Below are 22,468 nucleotides of genomic sequence, written 5' to 3'. Positions count from 1 at the left end.
GCTCCAAGCCTGAATCAACTGCAACCTTGTTTCAGTGTTGTGCAGCTGGGCCATGCACCACTGGCCTGTGGGGCTACTTGAGCTGGGAGGTTCATTTCCAAAGGCCGCGGGGTTCAGTGATTGAGGTGTGGGTCTGCTGTATTTGACGGAGACCTGGCACGAAGGTGTACGTTTCTAATGGTGAGAGTAATTAAGCACTGGAGCAATTTGACAAGGGGCGAGGCAGAGTCTCTGTCACTAACAAGTTTTAAATCAAATTCAGAAAAAAAAAATCAAAATGATGCTCTAGGAATTATTTGGGGTAAGTTCCGTGGCCTGTGTGACACAGGAGACGAGAAAATCAGTCTAGAAGATCACAGAGGCCCCTTCGGGCCTTGGAATCCATGAAACATCGTCCCAGCTTTGTCTGAGTTCACCTTCTGCAGCCTCTTACCACATCTGCAAAGCACAGGTACCTCCCCCAGGGTGCGAGGCCTCAGCCAAGACAAACTGCTGAGAAACAGCTGCAGAAGAGATTGAGTTCTTCTGCCTTCCAGCCCCGGGCCGGCTCCAGGGTGTGCTGGGAGTCTCCCTCACCCAGCCCTGGCCAGGATTCTGCTGGTATTCCAGCCTAGCTCAGTTTTGGAAACAGCTCGTGTTGGGAGGGGCTGCATCTCACGCACCCCTTGACCAAATGACTCCAGATTTGTACCCCTGACCCTTCCCACTGTCCTCAGGTGGTGGATCAGGTTTCTAGCCCCTCAGACTGCGAATGTGAACTTAAAGAAAAAGGGATAATTTGGTTTGGGAAAGAAACGCTGCTGCAGCACCATGGTGCGGCCAGGTTCCAGCCCATAATATTACTGCAGTTGATCATATGAGCTGGCTACTTTATTGCCAGTTTCCTTCTGTTCCTCGGCAGCTGGAAGTTGCCAACAGATTTCTTTCACAGTGAGGATGTTGTTGCTTCTTTTCTTGCCCGAGGAAAGCATCGCTTGATGCTTTGATTTTATTTACTCTTTCCTCAAGCTTTGCTTTTCGAGCTTTCGCTTAAAGTTACCCAGCTGCTTTTCTTCAAGCCCCTTCAAGGCATTTGCTGGTGGGTCTGTCTAGCCTTTCAGGGCAGAGCCGTGCAGATCTAGTACCCTTGTGACAAAGTCCAAGACCAGAAGATTGAAATAAACTTTATGCTGTGAATTTACTCATCTGAATCTACAGCATCCAAATAACTAAACAGAGCAAAATAGGAGCATTGAGCTGGGGAATTGGAGGGAGAGGGAAACACCACTATGGTTTTTATATTCAGAAGTAAAGAGCAGAGGACTTTGATGGATGACCTGAAATGAGTCAGAACTTAGGCCAGGTCTACACTATAAACGTCCATTGGTAGAACCATATCATTCAGGGCTGTGAAAAATCCACACCCCTCAGTGAACGCAGTCATACCGACTGAACTCCTGGGGTAGACAGCGGTACGTTGACGGGAGAGCTTCTCCCCTGGACATAGCTACCGCCTCTCAGAGGTGGATTAACTACACTGATGGGAGAAGCTCTCCTGTTGGCATAGGAGAGTCTTCACTTAAGCATTACAGCGGCGGAGCAGCACCGGTGCATTTGTTCTGCTGCAGTATTTTAAGTGTAGACCTGCCCTAAGACAGGCGGGCTCTGCTGTGACCCTGAGAGTGGCTCCTGGTTGGCCAGTTTTTGTGTGCCTGGAGGATCACAGAGTTACAGAGACAGGCATGTAAGAGGGTCGGGAAACTCCTGTCACCAGTATAATGCTAAGCAAGTCAGTCTTGTCCTCTCTCATCATTTTATTGTGAGTCTCGCAGCACTTGGTGTTTTTCTTAAAGTCCCAGCAGCTGGAGTAGGTAGATTGCAAGGCACCCTCAGATTATACTACAGATACATTTCCAGCCTTCACATTTGTGTAGCAAAGATTGAAAATTGGAAACAAGAACACCCCAAAAGCTGGGAAACCAGAAGGCAAAGAAAATGACACAATATTTAAAAAGATGTTTCAGCCAATCTCATGATTCTGGGGAGCCTGACACACTTTTTGAATGCTTCAGGCTGGCAAGACTGTGATTAGAATGGCAAAGTGTGATAGCTGTAATTTATATATTACCTATGTCTTTGCTCTACTTTAGATATCTCATATTGAGTGATCCCTACTCCTCTGTCACAGGGATTAACAATATGTCGGCCAGTGAACACATAACGGTATGCTTACCAGTGAACTCAAATTCTACACGCCGGCTCCCAAAGAAGGGGATGATCTTCCCAGGGAAAGAGGATGGGAATTGGTCCTGCTTCGAGCAGGGGGTTGGACTAGATGACCTTCAGGGGTCCCTTCCAACCCTGATATTCTATGATTCTATGATTCTATGTGAAAGTAAAGATCGTCTCTCTGCCAGAAGATGTAACGTCATAAAATGTAACTTCCTCCCCTTCATAATCCAGATAAACCCCAGTGTTACTGGGGCTATGAGGTAGGGCCAGAGCAGTCTCGGGGAGGTGAGGGCCGAGTACTCATTCTCTGTACTCTGCAAAGCCCAGATCCCCTCCTCTGGTGTACGGCTTTTCGCTCCCTCATGTATCACAGACTCTTTGGCAATGCCCAAAACCCAATTACGTTTGTTCCCCACCTCCACTTGCCAGTAACACCTCCCTGAGGTGAAGCCCTTATAGCCCAGCACACAGGCAGCAGGGTAAAACCTGTTCTGTGTCACTAAATATCCCGTTTCTTGGTATTTCTGTATCACACTCTCATCTGTGGACACGACGGAACAGGGAATCCCCAGGTCTGGATCCGGAGTGGCCTGCACTGCACGAGAGGAGAGAGAGGCAGGAGGAGAGTGTTAAGTACCCAAAGCACCTCCCACCCGCTGATCAGCTCCTCCCCCTCCCTCCCAGCGCTTTCCTCCTGCCACGGATCCATTGTTCAGCGGTGGGCAGGAGGTTCTGGGGGGGCGGGAAAGAGGGAGGAGTGGGGGCAGAAAGAGGCAGGGGAAGGGGGCAGAATGGAGCCGGGCAGGAAGAGATGGGGCAGAGGTGGGTGCTTGGCGGAAGGGGTGGAGAGGGGGTGGGGCCCGGGGCAGAGCAAGGGTCAAGCACCCCCTTGGGAACTGGGGAAGTCGGCACCTCTGTGCAGGCTAAACCACTCCAGTGCTGAGAGTGAGAGTCTGAGGCCAGAAGGGACCATCAGGTCATCTAATCGGACCCCCGTATATCACAGGCCACCAACTCCACCCAGCGCCCACCTAACGCAACAACCAACATTAGCCCAAAGCCTGACAGCCTACAGCCGACCGTGCTATGATGTGCCACAGGCAGAGAAGAGGAGGCACCGAGGGTCACCAGTGCCCGAGGCCCCCGCAATGCAGGGAAATGATTCGGTGAGATACCCCCAGATAATCCTGGCACATCACCCGCAGCCACATGCTGCGGAGGAAGGTGAAAAGCCTCCCCCCGAATGCCACTGCCAGCTTGACCTGAGGGAAAATAGCCCTCCAGTGCCTTCCCCAATTCCCCCGTGAAAGACAGACTGGGTACCCCACGAATCACTGGGAAAGAAACTCAGAATAGCTGGTCAGCCAGGGGATGTGCTCCCAGAGTCCTAGAGCCACAGCAGCACCCATGAGGACCCAGTAAGTGAGGTCAGGCTCAGCAGCATGGCTCCTTGCACCCAGCCCAGGCTAACCTGGGTGCTGAGCCCCAGGGTTCACTCTGCAGTGCAGACAGACCCTTACAGGCAGAGCTCAGCCCTGGGGGAGGCTAGGACCATTTCTCAGGCTCCCCAGTAGCCATGGGCTGGCTGGGGTGGGCCCTGAGTGTCAGTCCTGGGGAGCTGCCTGTTGGCTGAAGCTGAGCAGGAAATTCCCCATGGTTCCCGCCAGGCATCAAGGAGGTATTGTTAGGAGGGTGTGAGAAACTGGGATTTTTTGCAATTTTTTAATGAAACCTATATGTGCCTCAGTTTCCCAATATGCAGCATTGTTACCCAGTGGGTGATATGGGAGTGTTTGCTCTCAGGGCAGGCTAAGCTGCCCATGTCACTGTCTGGGGCCTGAGGTCCTCAGCAGACAATGGCAAATCCAATTGCCCGGACATGGAAACATAACGATCAGCAACCCGGAGAGCTACGGCCTTCCCCGCCTCTGTGGCTGAGCTGCATTGCCCCGGCTTGGGAACAAAGGACTAGAGGTGGGGGAGGGGTGAAGCAGAAGTTACGTGCTGGCTGCAGGAAGCAGTAGGGGGGCAGAGAAGCGGACTTCCTGGGGGTGCTTGACCCTTGCTCTGCCCCAGGCCCCACCCTCACTCCACCCCTTCCCCCAAGTCTCCACCCTACCCCACCTCTTCCTGCCCCTGCTCCTCCCCCTGCCCAAACAGTTGATCATGGTAGGTAGGAGGCACTGGGAGGGAGGGGAAGGAGCTGATTGGCAGGGCCACCAGCGGGTGGGAGGGGAGGAGGGGGAGGATGTGATCCTGCCGGTGGGTGCTGAGCACCCACTATTTTTTTTCCATGGGTGCTCCAGCCCTGGAGCACCTACAGAATCGGCACCTATGGTGGGGGGCACACCTGGGAGTCTGAGAAAGCAGATCAGATGGACAGGGAGACAGAGCTTGAACCACGGGGTTTGAACTGCAGGGCTGGGCACCGGCTCCCCAGAATGGACTATACTGTAACCTTCATTTCTCTGAGCTAACCAAGGTCTTCCTGTGCTGTGGTGCAGAGCAGGGGACTAATAACCCCAGGGGCTTGACAGTGACGGCGGTGGCTGAGTGTCATTGCAGGTGCTTGCAGAGCTGTGCTGCTCCCTGAGATCACAGAGGGCTCCCGCAGGGGTCGGTCTCAGGTGGACGCACTGAACACAGCTCATGTTGTGAGGCAGGAGAGCTGAAGGCCCAGAGGTCCAGCCTAAGGAGTCGGTGAAGCCACGTGGCTTACCCTGGAGGAAGAGGGGGCTGATGTTGGGGGTCTGGCCCATCGAAGGGGCTCCTCCCAGAGACTGTTCCAAAGCGGGGGCTGCAGCACGAATCCTGTGGATCCGTGGCAGAGGGGATCTCGGTCTCCTCCCCCGATCCCTCGCCCTTGCTGGGGGTGCTCCACATCCAGCAACAGAACAGAGCAGGGGAGGCAGCAGACAGCAGGCAGAGGATGTTAACAGGGACACCAGCTTCAGCTTTTCATGCATTTCCATGCTGCCCTATTCATCCCTCATCTCCTGGTGGAAAGTCCCCAGCCCAAGAGTACAGCACATGGGGTGAGAACCCCTCCACCCACTTGGACCAGGAGAAAGTAGCGAGCAGCCCTGCTAGAGAGACACTGGGCTCTCTGGTGCACTGGGAATTCGACTTCTCGGTGGCACTAAATGTCCACACCCGAGGGATGTGTAACAGTCATCCAATGCACTACACGCATTTCGGGGAGGGAGCATGGTGTAGAGGTTAGAAGCCAGGACTTCTGGGCTCTATTCCTCACTCTGCTACTGACATGCCGTGTGACCTCAGGCATGTCCCTTCCTCTCTCTGCAGTCCAGCTTCCCTTTTTGTCAAATGGGCATAAAAGATGCCAGGTATTCAGATGCAGTTGTGGGGGGCCAGATAGGTAACTGTGAGATCCGAAGAGAGCCCCTTGCCCAGCTTCCAGTGGTGCTCATGGGACAAGGATGGGGACACAACACGGTTGCAAGTGTGGTGTTCAGTAATCGTGCTGGGAGCATGATGTTTGAATGAAACCCTCTTTATCCAGGGTTCTGTATCACAGAGCTTCTGCTATGCTCCTCCTTCCTGTCTGGGAAGCCAAACCACTTAAAGGGACAGTTCCCAGTACCACAGGGAGCACCAACCCCCAGGGAGAGACAATACTCCTTGAATGATGGCTAAATTCATGGAAGATAGGATACTAATAGCCACTGATGGACCTGTCTTCTGACAGTGGCCAATGCTAGGTGCTTCAGAGGGAATGAACAGAACAGGCGATCATCCAATGATCCAGCCCCTGTTGCCCATTCCCAGCTTCTGGCAAACAGAGGCTAGGGACACCATCCCGGCCTATCCTGGCTAACAGCCATTCCTGGACCTATCCTCCATGAATTTATCTTGTTCTTTTTTGAACCCTGTTAGTCTTGGCCTTCACAACATCCTCTGGCAAGGAGTTCCACAGGTTGACTGTGTGTTGCGTGAAGAAATACTTCCTTTTGTTTGTTTTAAACCTATTGCCTATTAATTTCATTTGAAAAAAGAAAAGGCGTACTTGTGGCACCTTAGAGACTAACAAATTTATTTGAGCATAAGCTTTCGTGATCTACAGCTCAAAGTGAGCTGTAGCTTATGCTCAAATAAATTTGTTAGTCTCTAAGGTGCCAAAAGCACTCCTTTTCTTTTTGCGGATACAGACTAACATGGCTGCTACTCTGAAATTTCATTTGGTGACCCCTAGTTTTTATGTTATGAGAAGAAGTAAACAACACTTCTTTATTTACTTTCTCCACACTCGTCATGATTTTATAGACCTCTATCATATCCCCCCTTAGTCGCCCCTTTTCCAAGCTGAAAAGTCCCAATCTCATTAATCTCTCCTCATATGGCAGCTGTTCCATACCCCTAATAGTTTTTGTTGCCCTTTTCTGAACCTTTTCCAATATATCTTTTTTGAGATGGGGCAACCACATCTGCACGCAGTATTCAAGATGTGGGCGTACCAGGGATTTATATACAGGCAATATGATATTTTCTGTCTTATTATCCATCCCTTTCCTAAAGATTCCCAACATTCTGTTTGCTTTTTTGACTGCCGCTGCAGTCCTGATTCTCTGCCTGGTTCAGTACTGGCCTTAGCATGGTCTCCCCGCAAGGGACCTTCTACCAGCTGGGGATGGATAGAGCCCAGCACATGAGTCCATGCTCCTGACACTAGGGTGAGAGGGAAGTATAGCATAGGAACTGGTGGGAGACACTTCCTTAACTCTTTATTTCCCAGTTTTCAGAGGTAGAAATATGGGTTCCTTTCACGTTCTGGGAGAGTACAAGGCACTGATGGTCAACCTGCACTCTGTGTTAATGATGTTTTCCAGTAGTGAAGCTTGTCTTTCATATAAAAAATAAAAATAGAGCAAATTTCTAGTCCTTATAATTGCCGAGAGAAGCAGAAAAATGTGACCTGAGTGTGCCCTAAAGGCTGATTATTGGACCTAAAAAATGTACCCTACTTTCCAATTGTAAATAGTATGTGCACGTTCATACATCACTGAATGGGAATGGGCGATGGGCTAGAGGATTCCCTGTTCTGTTCATTCCCTCTGGGGCACCTGGCATTGGCCACTGTTGGAAGACAGGATACTGGGCTAGATGGACCTTTGGTCTGACCCAGTCTGGCCGTTATGATATAATGGTTCCTTCTAACCTTGGAATCCAAGACTCTGTATTGGTGGAAACCTCTCCTGTTTGAATTCAGAAGTGTCTTCTAAAAAATTAATCAGGAGATTTTAATTAATAATTGTTGTAGGAAAATATCCTTATGGAAACTTACCCTCTTTCTCTGCCTTGGAGATCAAAAAGTTCAGTTGATAGGGCAGGGTCTCTAGAGGAAGAAAAGATCAGAGGAGAGGTGATTTGCCCCTTTCTTGTAGGAAAATAGCCTCATGAAAATGGGGCTGGATTCACAAAGAAACTTAGACAAGCTGACGCTTAGCATCACAACACCCAACGCTTAGGCACCTAGAAAGTCACTGTGATTCACAAAGCCAGAGTCAGGCTCCCAGGCAATCTGCACCATGAATGGGGAGAGAGATGCGCCTTGGAATGAGCTTCATAAAAGTCAGCATGCTAGGCGACTCCCTGCTTACGCCAGCCAGTGGGAAATGCCCCTGGTTCAAGTCAAGCCTTGAGGGAGCAGGGATTTGAAATGGGATCTACCGCCTCTCAAGGAGCGCCCTAATCTCTGGGCTGCACGATTGTCTGATGTGGGGTGCCCACATGCTCTCCTGTGGGAGAGGTTCCACTGGGGATAATCAATAATTCATTGGGCCAGAGGCAGAGAGAAATCGTGAGAACGTCCCAGGTGGTTAGAGCACGCTCTTGGGAGGGACGCTCAGAAGCCTGTCCCGCTGCTCAATTATTTCTACACAGTGGATCAGATTCAAAAGGGGCAACAGAGAGGCCTATATCAGACCCCTGTTGGAATCCCTTCTTCCCCTCGGGGGGACAGAGGATTGGAACTGGGGATCTCCCACATCCCAGGTCAGTACCCTAATCACAGAGCTATACATTATAAGGGAGCTCCTCTTTCCCTAGAGCCTGGTTCTTTTGGGTAAGTTCACATATAGGGCCTGAGTCAGTAAGCGTGCTCAGAGCAGGCATTTCAGATTGTGGCCCTGTAGGTGAGTTAGGAGGAGGAACCCCTTTCTTTTCCCAGTTCGTGTATCTCTCTGGGGCTTAGGTGTCTTGGTAGCTGGACTGGAACTGCAGTGCGAATGCACAGAGGCAGAAACATAGGTGACTAGGGGACTTTTACCGCAAAAATAGAGGTGATGAGTAATTTTAGGCACCTACAAGGTTTGGTTGCAGCTGAGTGGGGGTCTTTGTGAATCCCAGTGTGGTCTGATTCTGGGACTGAGGTGCCTAAAATGGCAAGTAGACCCCCCCACCCCCACCCCAAGTCCTTTTGTGAATCTAGCCCATACCCCTTCTCTCTGCATTTGAGCTCAGTTCATAGGGCCGGGTCTCAAGAGAAAGGAAGTATTGGAAGAGAGGTGATTTCATGTTGTCTTGACTCTGGTGACATTTCTACCGTTAATTAATGTAACCGTGATTGAGAGAGACAAGCTTTGGAGCTTACTCAGAGCTCTTCTTCAGGTCCGTGTAGCTCGAAAGCTTGTCTCTGTCACCAACAGGAGTTGGTCCAATAAAAGCTATGACCTCCCCCACCCTGTCTAATATCCTGGGGCTGACATGGCTGTCGCAGCACGGCATGGAACCGTGCTGTAATTCTGAGAGACAGCCCAAAGGAAAATACCACAGAACAAGAGGCAGATTGGAATGGGGAGACCTTTCCAATGAGACCAAACTAAAGTGAAATCATCGTCCAAAATATATCGTCCATCTCCTGCCTTACTCCAACGATCTCAAAGCACTCGGTGGCATTCACTAATTAGCACAACAAGGTAGGTTGGCCATTATTTCCTCCTTTTTCAAGATGGAGGAACTTGAGGTACAGAGTCTGGGATTTTCAAAAGGGCTCAGGCCACGTGGTGGCCAACTCCCATTGACCGTCAGAGAGAGATGGGGCCTAAATCCCTTAGGTCCCTCGGAAAATCCCAGCCATGGAGGTGAAATTCAACATTTTCGAAAACATCTGGCGATTGTGTGTCTCTGAAATGCTGAGTGGCCAATTTTGACACCCATGTTTGGGTCTGAGACAATCCAAGTGGAGGCCTGGCGAACTGGCATCAGCCCTGAGCCCTCCCCATCCCACCCACAGACGTCTAGCTGTGACGAGCTGAGAACTAATAGGCCAGAGTCCAACTCCTTCCACAGTCAGAGGCACATCTCAATGTGCCATCACCATATCATGAGCCCAAATAACTGTTAAGTTACCTTTGAATTTCTTCAGAGCCTCCTGTAGACAAATATTTCTTTGGAAAGAGACGCCAACTCTCTCGCTCACATCCTGTGACACAGCCATTGGTTTCTCGAACTTCACCTTCTCACACCTGGGGGGGGAAAGGGGAAACACCCTAAATCTTTTCTTTCTTGAGAATGAGCTACCAGAGGCTGCTCTCTTGTGGGCTCAATGAGAGCCTCTAACTCCCACTGGTGAGACAATTCATCTCCTCACTGGAGTTTTTAAATGCCTAGCTCCTCCAATGGGAATTAGAGAGTAAGGGGTCCACAAGCTGCCCCTCAGAGAGAAGGGCCTAATCTCACGGGAAAGGATGCTCCAGTGGTTAAGGGGTTGCTGTAGGACTCTGGAAACCTATGTTCCACTCCCTGCTCTGCCACAGCCTCCCTGCATGACCTTGGGCAAGTCACTTAAGGCTTGATTTTTAAAGGTGCCTCCTGGGATTTTCAAAAGCACCTAACCAAGTCAGGCTCCCAACTGCCACTGATCACAATGGGAGGTGCCTAACTTGCTTAGCTGCTTTGGAAAACCCCACCAAGTACCTAGCTACGTCTCAGGTGACTAAATGCCCTGCAAAATCTGACCCTGGGGGGAAATCCCCTTCTAGCATCACGACGCGTGAGGGGGAGTGGGAAGGAGTCACGTACCTGCTCCAGGTGCTTTTGATGTCCTAGAAAAGAGAAAGAGTTCAGTCCCAAGTGCCACAAGATGCGGATCGCTCCTGCTCTGCAGGGGACTTGCTTTGCCATCCCTAGTTGAGCTCGAGATGCAGTTCTCTGCAGTTAGCAACTTCAAAAGTCCATTCACAGATTTTGATGGAATGGGACCCCTAAGCACACACCATGATTGTGGGTTTTCTCCTTCTAAATTCTATTTTGCCTGTGCCAATGGCATTTGCTCAAACAGACTGATCAGACGCATGAATCCCTGACTGCCACATGCAACTGCTGTGTCCAGAGCATTTGCCTTTCTCCATGTATGCAGTTCTGCTCAGCAGTTCTGGAAGCTGGATTCATTCTCCTTTCTTAATAGGCCCTGCAAAGAACTTTGCTTTCCTAATCTCCCACTTCCTAGAAAGTGGAGTTGTGCTTTTTATTGCTTTCATATCATTAAGGCCCTTCATTTTCTGTTTTTATTTTAGTTAATTTTTCCTGGGATTTTATCAGTGTTTATTACCACAATAAAAACAGGTGCAAATCAGTGCAGAAAACTATTAAGTTTTCTGGTTAAATATCGGGGTTTGTTTTGGTGGATGGAAAGACAGGGAGAAAAAGTATTCAGTAGATGAATACTTTGAATTCTGTTCATCCCTATGGTTTGCTGCAGAACTAAAACAGAACTCAAAGCACAAGGGTCCCCCTGAGTTTAAGAAAACAATATATCTGAAATCCCCAAATAAAACGTTTCATTTGAACAAACAGGTTACTGGTGTAGAATCATAGAATATCAGGGTTGGAAGGGACCTCAGGAGGTCATCTAGTCCAAGCCCCTGCTCAAAGCAGGACCACTCCCCAGCTAAATCATCCCAGCCAGGGCTTTGTCAAGCCTGACCCTAAAAGCCTCTAAGGAAGAAGATTCCACCACCTCCCTAGGTAACCCATTCCAGTGCTTCACCACCCTCCTATTGAAAAAGTTTTTCCTACTATCCAACCTAAACTTCCCCCACTGCAACTTCAGACCATTACTCCTTGTTCTGGCATCTGGTTACCACTGAGAACAGTCTAGATCCATCCTCTTTGGAACCCCCTTTCAGGTAATTGAAAGCAGCTATCAAAAAATCCTCCCCCATTCTGCTCTTCTGCAGACTAAACAATCCCAGTTCCCTCAGCCTCTTCTCATAAGTCATGTGCTCCAGCCCCTAATCATTTTTGTAGCCCTCCGCTGGACTCTTTCCAATTTTTCCACATCCTTCTTGTAGCGGGGGGCCCAAAACTGGACATGGTACTCCAGGTGAGGTCTCACCAATGCCGAATAGATGGGAATGATCACATCCCTCGATCTGCTCGCTATGTCCCTACTTATACATCCCAAAATGCCATTGGCCTTCTTGGCAACAAGGGCAGACTGTTGACTCATATCCAGCTTCTCATCCACTGTCACCCCTAGGTCCTTTTCTGCAGAACTGCTGCCTAGCCATTCAGTCCCTAGTTTGTAGCAGTGCATGGGATTCTTCTGTCCTAAGTGCACTTGTCCTTGTTGAACCTCATCAGATTTCTTTTGGCCCAATCCTCTAATTTGTCTAGGTCCCTCTGTATCCTATCCCTACCCTCCAGCGTATCTACTCCTCCTCCCAGTTTAGTGTCATCTGCAGGTGCAATTGCTGAGGGTGCAATCCACACCATCCTCCAGATCATTAATGAAGATATTGAACAAAACCGGCCCCAGGACGGACCCTTGGGGCACTCTGCTTGACACTGGCTGCCAACTAGATATGGAGCCATCGATCACTACCTGTTGAGCCCGACAATCTAGTCAGCTTTCTATCCACCTTATAGTCCATTCATCCAGCCCATACTTCTTTAACTTGCTGGCAAGAATGCTGTGGGAGACCGTATCAAAAGCTTTGATTAGAACAATTAGTCTATAAATATTCACATTTGATAATTGGGCCATACCATTTGCAGCGCATACACTCAACTTCATCCTTCTCTCCTGTTGTTGTTTCTTTAGCCCTTTTGAATACTTCCTTGTGTTCTGAAATGTATTCTGATGTACATTTTCATTTACTTCCCATTTTAGTGCGTCAAATCTTTAACCCATTGTCCACTAACAGTTTGAAATGTGTACTTGGTGGGCGTGTGATTTATCAGTAGGTTCAGACGCACACACACTTCAGAGCTTGCGTGCGTGCCTGTTGGTTTATTGTGTGCATCTTCTAGAACAATACGTTCTTACTTCAGCAGGCAGCTTTGCATATACACACAGACTAATGTATTATCGGAATACAGAGATCTCATGCAATGCATTGTATTTTCTTAATAAAACAAGTTTTTTTGCGTATATTTGAATGATACAAAAGTACAATGAAAATCAGAAAAACCTGAATAATACTTTTTTGTAAAACCCAGAAATTTTTTGGTAAAAATTGGTTTAAACTGAAAATGAAGGGGCTTACACAGGATGTCTCAAAAAGGCCTGAAACATCTGCCTTTAAAATAGCAAAACTGTTTCCACATTGGAAGTATTAGAAATGTCACATTTTGTTTTCCCTCGCTTCTCTAAAGGACACACTGACAGTCTCCATTGTGGAGTAGGACCTCTCCAAGAACTTAATAAACTCCAAAGCTAATCAATCAGAATCTCTCCCTTCCCTGGGCAGGGATCTGGGTGTCTCTAACTGTCTCACCTGCAGGAATTCACTTGTTGGCTGCTGACACTTCTCTTCTATCTCACTGATCAAGTCACCGAGACGGGAAATCTTCTCAGACAGTTTGGTGACATTTTCATCCTGTATCTTCACAATTTCCTTGTCCAGCTCTTCCAGTTGGGCCAGCAGGAGTCACTCTTGCTCGTCCAGGAACTGCCGCAGTTGCTCAAATTCAGACATGATCTTCTGCCTCTCAGCTTCTATCTTTCCCTATAATGAAGGGACACGAACAGGAAAGGACAGATCAAGGACAAGGGTTGCCAGATGTCCAGTTTTCAACTGGGAAGTCCAGTCAAAAGGGAAACCTGGCAGTGTCCGGTCAGCACTGCTGACTGGACATGAGAAGTCCGGTTACCCACAGTAACTGGCTTCCACCACCAGAGGGCGAGAAGAGCAGCAGCTGCTGCTGGAGCCTGGAGGAGCACTTAGGGATGGCTCCATGGGGAGGAGAAAAGTACCAGCATCTCCCCCATCCTGCTCCAATCACCCCTCCACCCCTGGAGCGTGGCTCTCCCTCTCCCACCCTGCCCCAGTCACCTCCACCACACCCCTAGAGCTCTGCTCAGCTGGCAGGGGGAGGGAGGTGGAGAGAGCAGCAAGCGACAGTGGGAGAGGGAAAGAGGAGTGGGGGGCGGGGCCTCGAGGGAAAGTGGCGGCAGGGCACAGGGCAGGTTCCGGTGCTCAGCATCCGGTTTTCACAAATGAGAAAGTTGGACATCCCAGACTCTCCCCATGTCCCTGATAGGAACAGTTCTTAGAGCCCTCTTTTCATATCAACCTACTACAAACACATGGTTGAGATTTCAGGAGAATATGCCTGACAGTCTCTCAGCTGGCCTGAACGAACAACATGTTCCGAAGCGCCTTCAGGACTTACGCGTCCAGTTCCCATTTTCAAAAGGTCACTTTGGATGCTAAGGAGCCTAAGTTTCTTTGAAAGTGACTTTTGAAAATGGGACAGCTCTCCCTGCATTTTAAGCCCCTAAATACCTTTGAGAATCTGGCCCTTAACCACCTGCAAAATTGTTAACCCTAGGCTCCAAAATCACTTAGGCACTTCTGAAAATGTCACCCAATCTCTCTAAAATGATGAGTTTTCAGGTCTGAGTGGCTTAATATATTCTGTTGATCATCTAGAATCTTCCAATAGCAGAAAGGTTGGAAGGGGGGAGGTCTGACTCAGAATCAGAAATACGTTGGCAGAGAGTTGTGGAGAAGACTGAAGAAGGAAAGGGTTCTGCTGGTTATCCACATAAAACACCAGTTACAAAACACACCATGCAAAATGCTTCTTCTCCAGCTTTTGCATGTTTCATCTGGCATTCTGTTAATTACACTGTCCCAGAGGAAACCAGTTGTGCCTGGTGGAGATTCAGGAGGAAGATTTCTGAGATACAAAACAGCCACTGGGTGCCTAAGTCCTACTGACAGTCCATGTGAATTAGGCACCTAATCACCATACGTGCCTTTGAAAATCTCCCCTGAAATCAGTGTTTGTAGCTGGATGTGTGGGGAATAAGATCAGTGTTTTGAGTTGAAACTGGAAGCCAGTGGAGGAATGAGCCCAGAGGGATGATAAACAAAGATAAACATGATCACACCCTGCAAGGGTGTCTCAACAAGAGACAAAGTGCTTGAGGTTATCAAGATGATGTTTAAAAAAAAAAAACCGTGAACGGTACAGAGTAGAACAGTGGTTCTCAAACTTTTTTACTGGCGACCCCTTTCACATAGCAAGCCTCTGAGTGCGACCCCCCTAATAAATTAAAAACACTTTTGAATATTTTTAACATCATTATAAATGCTGGAGGAAAAGCGGGGTTTGGGGTGGAGGTTGACAGCTCACGACCCCCCATGTAATAACCTTGCGACCTCCTGAGGGGACCCGACCCCCAGTTTGAGAACCCCCGGAGTAGACGTTTCTGGATACCAGGAAATAATGTACGGATTATCAAGAGGAGCAAAGTTCGGTTTCAGATCGAGTGGCGTAAGGAATACATACTCTGCAATATCCCCGATTGGGGGTAAGAGGTTAAGGGGTCAAAGTACAGACATTGAGACATGAGGGTACGTTGTTCATATAATAGCTATGTTCAGGTGTGGAATATAATGAGTGGATACAATCATGAGGATGGACTGACCCTCATTTTGTGAGATTTAACATTCAGTGAGTTTATGGTTCCAGTTCATATGGTCCAACGGACAAAGTCTCTCGGTCCCCATTACATCACAGCTAACCCTGATCTGAACTTGACCTTGCTCCCAGTTAGCACATTTTATCTCAGTTTAACTGGACAAGGTGAACCCTACACACCACACTAGGGTCAAATTAAACTAGGTTCAAAATGTTTGCCTGTGAGGGCCTTGCACCAGAATAAAGACATTACATTAAAAAGTGATTTAAGGTACATCTGTACTACACAAATGTTGTGGTGGTGTGTAGAGGACGTACACTATATGCACCCGCTAACATGGGCATAAATAGCAGCGTAGATGGCGAGGCATGGCTTAAGCAAGTAGAGTCGCGATATGCCTGAACCGTCTGGGTATAAACCCTACACACAGGGCTCTATACGCCCCCAAGCAGGGCCTCCCCCATCTACACTGAGTGTCCCGCTGCTTCCCCAGTGCCAGAGCCTTTCCCCACCACAGGAAAAGGCTCCAGGGAGTGGAGGAAGGCTCCGGCTGCTCTGCTGCCTCCCCCTGAGTCTTTTATTCACACATGTAGCTACACATGACGGTGTGGACACAGCCTGTTTCTCACTGTGCTGTGTAGCTACACATACCCTACAGGATGCCCCCAGCGGTGTGCCGTGTAGATGTAGCCATAGCTAAATCAAAGCAGTGCTGCGTGTAGACAAGGGCTGACACTCTCCCCACAGAGAGAAATATCACCCCTGATTGATGTAACTTCTGGACCATAACAATGGGGACCTACCAGATATTCCTGGCTTTGCGTCTCTGCATCCTGTTTCCACTCCAGAAGTTCTCCTCTCTCTTGCTTCAGTGTGTTCAACTGGGTTTGAATTTGTTCCTGAGGCAAGTAAAACAATGTTGGGGGTGGGGGGGAAGGTCAACCTGCTAAGGAGTCTGTCCTCTGTGCAATTTATATACATTGCAGTGCTGATTTCATTATCTGAAGCTGGGATTTTCAAAGAAGTCTCATGAAGTTGGGTTCTCACCTACCATTGATTTTCCATCTCCCTCTCAAGTTGCTCTAGGACGGTGCTCATGGCAATGTCACAACTGACTCTTGAGAGGTGGGAGACTCAAATCTCTTCTCCTCACCAGGCAGAGGGAGAACTTGAACTGGAGTCTCCCACATACAAGGTGAGTGCCCTACCCCCAGGCTAACGGTTATGAAGAAAGTCTTCAACCTAGGGGTGACAGTGGATGAGAAGCTGGATATGAGTCAGCAGTGTGCCCTTGTTGCCAAGAAGGCCAATGGCATTTTGGGATGTATAAGTAGGGGCATAGTGAGCAGATCGAGGGACGTGATCGTTCCCCTCTATTCAACATTGGTGAGGCCTCATCTGGAGTACTGTGTCCAGTTTTGGGCCCCACACTACAAGAAGGATGTGGATAAATTGGAGAGAGTCCAGCGAAGGGCAACAAAAATGATTAGGGGTCTGGAACACATGACTTATGAGGAGAGGCTGAGGGAACTGGGATTGTTTAGTCTGCAGAAGAGAAGAATGAGGGGGGGATTTGATAGCTGCTTTCAACTACCTGAGAGGTGGTTCCAGAGAGGATGGTTCTAGACTATTCTCAGTGGTAGAAGAGGACAGGACAAGGAGTAATGGTCTCAAGTTGCAGTGGGGGAGGTTTAGGTTGGATATTAGGAAAAACTTTTTCACTAGGAGGGTGGTGAAACACTGGAATGCGTTACCTAGGGAGGTGGTAGAATCTCCTTCCTTAGAGGTTTTTAAGGTCAGGCTTGACAAAGCCCTGGCTGGGATGATTTAATTGGCGATTGGTCCTGCTTTGAGCAGGGGGTTGGACTAGATGACCTCCTGAGGTCGCTTCCAACCCTGATATTCTATGATTCTTCCCCGGCCACGTTGTGCGGAGCAACACAGGTGCAGAACTCCATCTTGCATGAAACAGCTTAGGTAGCTAAGCAACTCGACTCCAGGAGAGGGGTTCCCAGGTGTGGATCAGAGACAGGCCCATTCCTACACCAAACTCTGAGGGAGTTGGGGCTTAGGACACACCCCTCTCATCAGTATCTCCGGAGGGCTAGTCTCCCCAGCTAGCATGCTGGCTTTTGTGGATGCCTCTCTCCCCCCAAATGCCTAATTCAGGATTTGTTGTTCCAAACTGTACCAGATGACTGGAGGATAGCTGATGGAAAGCCAGCTTTTTTAAAAAGGCTGCAGAGGAAATCCTGGCAATTACAGGCCAGCAACCGTAAGGGCTTGTCTGATTGTCAGATGCTGGGACTGGGCAACAGGGAATTAATCCTTTGATAACTGCCGGGTTCTGTTCATTCCCTCTGGGGCACCTGGCATTGGCCACTGTTGGAAGACACGATACTGGGCTACATGGACCATTGGTCTGACCCAGTGCAGCCGTTCTTATGTCCTTAGTGATTTTCTAGGTGTCTAAAAGTTAGGCATTGCAGTGCTGAGCATCACAACACCCAAGTGCATTTGGGGATTCGGGCCTAAATCTCCTTTGCAAATGGGACTTCGGCTCTAAAGTCAGTTGGTGCTCTTGAAAATGTGCTCGAAGGATCTTCTTCTATAATTCCCCGGGGGTGAGGTGTTGCAGAGCCACAGAGAGGATTTAAAAGCACAGCTCCCGTTCATTTCATGGCAGCTGGGCATCTCAGGCCCCATTCTCAGCCCTGCTTACTTTCCTTCTATGCTGTATATGTCATGCTGCCAGGAAAGAGAGAGGCCTTTGGGGGCACCAGACCTAATATAGAGACCTAGGGACTCTGTCTAGAACAGCCCTTTGCCTCCAGCAAATCCTCCAAGTGCTGCAGGGCAAAGGGTTGAAGTCGTATCCATTTTGCAGCAGTGTAGGGTAGGGTGCCTTGCTCCCAGGCAATGACAGAGAAAACTATATGAAGAAAGCTGGACATCAGAGACTTAAAGCTGAGCAACTTAAAGGGAAGGGAGTTTTGGTAAGAATGTTTAACACACTTTAAAAAAAAAATAGTACATTAAACTCCGGTGCCTAATGAACTCTTGGGAGAAAGAGACTCCTGGTTAAAAATCCAACACACTCACAAGGTGCATAAATATTGTGCTCGATTGTTCGGCATGGGGGAAAGGGCTTGTTCAACATGGTCCTGGGAATCAGCCATTTTCTTCCTTTAATCTTATTGTGGCACTACTACAGCCCACTTCGTCCTTACAGCTAGAGTGGCGTACAGCACAGCGGATTCTGCCCCGAGGGGATTGCTCTGTCCAACAGGCTTTTTAAGGTTCCAGTCCACTTGGGCTTCATGGGCCCTAGAATGTTGCAAAACTTCAAAGGTTGTATGGGCAGGACGTGAGCCACTGGTTCAGGGAGGCTAACCCCCAGTCCGGCCCCTTCTGCCAGAGGCCCCCCCGGACCAGCCATGGGGGAAGAGCTGCAGATCCCCGGCAGGAAGCAAGAGGGAGTCTGGGGGTGGAGGGGGCCACGCAGGGCTGTGCCTCCCCTGGCCCGTCATACCCGTCGCCCATGATTTCTGCTTCAGGAGCAGCAAAGTGACCATCCTTCAGCAAACCCGGGAAAACGGGAATTCATCATCCTGGTTTTTCCTTGAGGAAAAAGTTACGCAGATTAACCTTTGTTTCTTAAACAGAAATCTTTCAGGGCACCTTATGCGTCAGAAAGTAGCAGAGAACAAACTCCTTGAGAACACTGCTGACCATGTGTTATTTTCCTGTGGCTCGCCTGAAAGCAGCGGTCATCAGCTGTGAAATGCTCAAGCTGGGGCGCTACGCCTCCAGTCTGCAGCTGTGCTGAGATGTTGGTAATGTGATGGTAGAGAACTGCATGACAGGAGTGATGAGAGGCGGTGTGGTCGAGTGGCTAGGGTACTAGGATGGGCATGGGGAGGCCAGGGTTTAATTCCTGGCTCTCCTACTGAGCTGCTTTGTGAGCTTGGTTAAGTCACTGCCGCTTCTGTGCCTCTGTTTCACTCCCACTCCTTTGACTTGTCTCCGAGCATGCCCACCAGATCAGGCCCCGTAGAGGAGAGAAGCAGAATGCCTGGTTTTCCCCAGCTCATGGATTGCTCTGGGTGTGGCCAGGAGACAGGCAGCCAGATGCCATGGGGGGCAGCTGTGCACATGCCCAGAGACAGAAACACAGGCACTGAAAGAAGTTGTACCCTGAATACACAGGCACTGAGTGAGTCTGGGCTCCTCCATAATGACAGGTTTCAGAGTAGCAGCCGTGTTAGTCTGTATTCGCAAAAAGAAAAGGAGTACTTGTGGCACCTTAGAGACTAACCAATTTATTTGAGCATAAGCTTTCGTGAGCTACAGCTCACTTCATCGGATGCATAAAAGTGGATTATCATACACATTGTAAGGAGAGTGATCACTTTAGATAAGCTATTACCAGCAGGAGAGTGGGGTCGGGGGAGAAAACCTTTTGAAGTGATAAACACCCATTTTTTCATGCTCTGTGTGTATAAAAACATCCTCACTGCATTTTCCACTTTTATGCATCCGATGAAGTGAGCTGTAGCTCACGAAAGCTTATGCTCAGATAAATTGGTTAGTCTCTAAGGTGCCACAAGTACTCCTTTTCTTTTTGGGCTCCTACAGGAATTCTGGGGATTGCAGTGGAGCCTAAAACTGGCATTTAGGTGCCTAAACTCCAGATTTATCCACTTAAATCTGGGCTATAGACACCTTAAGTACCTTTCAGAATTCCCAGCCTTTGTCTACCTTGACTGTTTACATCAGTGGTCCCCAAACTGGAGCATAGAGGAACATTTGAGGGAGCATGGCAGGGCCAAGACCAGCCCCCACAAGGGGCAGGAAGGGAGTGCCCCTCAGATCTGCTATGGCCCCCTTGGCCCTGGCTCCTACCCCAGCTCCACTCCCAGCCCCAGTCTTGACCCTGGCTCTGCTGCCAAACCCAGTTTGAGCCCCCGACTCCCGGCTCAGCCCCACTTCCAACACCAAGACACCCCCACAGCTGTGGCCCCAGCCTCTGACTGTGGCCCCACTCACAGCTCCTAACCGCAGCTGCGGGTGGGGGGCCAAGCCAGGGTAAGGGAGAGCCTGAGGGGAAAAATTTGGGGACCACTGGTTTAGACTCTCTGTGTGTTTGTACAGAGCCTCGCACAACAAGGGCCCTGATCTCGGTGCCTTTAGGAGCTATTGTAATAAAAATTGCAAACATGCCCAAACCGAAGTAATTACCCTGCACAGCAGATTCCTACCTTGTAGGCCTGGGCAGCCTCCTCTGTGGGGACCACGCTGTGAGTACTGTGAGCCCGGGACTCTCTGCAGATCACACAGATGAGCATTTGGTCCTGGTTACAGAAGAGTTTGAAAGGCTCCTGGTGCACCTTGCACCAACTTCTCCTGCTGCTGTTTGGAAACTCAGCTGCTTGGCAATTTCTACAAAGTTCCCCAGTTGTCTGTTCGGCCTGAGGGTCCTCTGGGGAAAGGTCTCTCTGCACTGAGGACAGGAGACAGCTGTATCCGATCCCTCCCAGCACTGGGCGATGCAGGCTTGGCAGAAACTGTGCCCGCAATCTAAAAACACGGGATCCTTATAAAAACTCAGACAGATGGAGCAAGTTGCTTCATCTCAGAAGCTTTTCAGAGGATTCACTGCAGCCATGGCTCCCTGCAGACAGTGTCACAGGGATCTAAGATGTGGCTTAACCCCAACAGGGCATTTTTCACATGGCTTCTTTGGGGGCTTTTTTGGCTGCTTTTTTTTTTTTTTCCCCAAATGTCCTGCCGGAGAACATGATTGGCTCCCTGTTGCCCAATCCCTCTCCCAACACCCAAAGCAAGGAGAGGGGAAGAAACCAGGACTCTGAGACTGACAGTGCCCAGGGCCAATGGGGGAGAGGCCAGTGAGACAGGTCAGCCCGATAGGGCATTACAGATGAAGGAGGGAACCTGGAATCCAGCTCAGTCAGCTGTGGGTTGGGTTCGTCTTCCCTAAGTGAGGTACTCGCGGTGAGAGTGTTGCATGCATGCGTGTGTGTGTGTGTCCGTGCCCTGCAGTGCCTACTCTCTCCCCACTGCCTGCCTCCTGCCTGGACTGCTCAGGGGGTTGGGTGAGCTGATAACAGTGGGCTGTGGTCAGTGATCTTTCTGTTGGTGCATTTCTGGTGGTGGTGTTGCACCTGCATGGGGGAGGGGGGACGCAGGCAGTGGGTGACAGGGTGTTGCAAAGCTGCAGCATAGCTTGGGCCAAGTTGGGGCCGGGGAGGACTGGGGAGTGGCCAGGCTGGGTTTGGGGGTTGTGGGGGGAGGGAGTGGCGTGCACAGCACCACCGCTGTTGGCCAGTGATGCTTGGGGCATTTCTGGTGGGGTGGTGCGCTGTTGAGGGGGGTTTTTTGGGGGTCCGGTGGTATTACGGCTGTACTAGCGGTCGGCCACTGGCATGACGGACATGGACCGGTGCCGACCCAAAGCAGATTGGCTTGTTTTGGGTGATTTGGAGGGGTGGGGAACGTAGGCAGAAATTAAACCTTGTCTGTCTGAGGAGAGGAATGAAACTGATGTGTAAAAAGTTGCTTAAATCCACCTCCGATTTTGCTTTGGTTTAGTGTCTATAATGGGGCTACTCATTCTGCTGCCTCAATTTTGTCACTGGAACATAGTGATGCTGATCCAGGCTGGATCAAATCCAGGGCCCAACTACACCAGAATCCTGTCTCCAGCAGCAGTCGGCACCAGGTGTCTCTGAGGAAGATGGAAGAACTACACAGTCGACAGATTCTACACCACATAGTAAACCTGGGCTCAGATTCAGGTTTAAGGCCAGACCCCTCTCTGGACCTCAGTTTCCACACCTCTAAAATGGGGTCAATGATAGTGACAACGATAGGCTCAGCTCCCAACCCTAGCAGCTTGGCTGTTCCATGCCCTACTGTGTACCGAAACTGACTTGAAAGGACTATCCAAGCCCCTCCCAGGCCTGCTCCCATTGTGGGTCTCTCTCCTGGCCGAGCACAGGCTGTTCTTATATCGTCCAACAGGCTTGGAACCTAGTTACATGCTGCTCCTTCTCATGTGACCCCTGCACTTATTCCCTTCACCTGGGGATAGGTTCAGTTGAGCTACTACCCCTTTCATGGCCATCTCACCCTGGGGCAGCCTGAAACTGGAAACCTGTGCTCGAACAGTAACTGTTTGCTAGGAAAGGAGCTGAAGACGCAATGGAAGAGGAAATCCTTTGGACTGGATTGAAATTATTCCAAAGGAAAGCGAATGAGAGAAAATGTCCAGCGTTATCCTCCTAGCGAAAGAAATAATTGAAGGTTAGAAAGGACCATTCTGTCCATCTTCTGTGTAAC

The 22,468-nt window shown here is 49.6% G+C and overlaps 1 pseudogene; it reads right to left on the bottom strand.

The window, feature by feature from the left end:
* Positions 1–2,150: 2,150 nt before the first annotated feature.
* On the bottom strand, positions 2,151–20,774 carry LOC144276244 (zinc finger protein RFP-like; annotated as a pseudogene).
* Between the last annotated feature and the right edge of the window lie 1,694 nt (positions 20,775–22,468).

This window comes from Eretmochelys imbricata, chromosome 16 (assembly GCF_965152235.1).
Source record: "Eretmochelys imbricata isolate rEreImb1 chromosome 16, rEreImb1.hap1, whole genome shotgun sequence".
NCBI lineage: Eukaryota > Metazoa > Chordata > Testudines > Cheloniidae > Eretmochelys > Eretmochelys imbricata.
The sequence above is the reverse complement of the archived record's forward strand: the minus strand, read 5'-3'. Positions and strand labels throughout refer to the sequence as shown.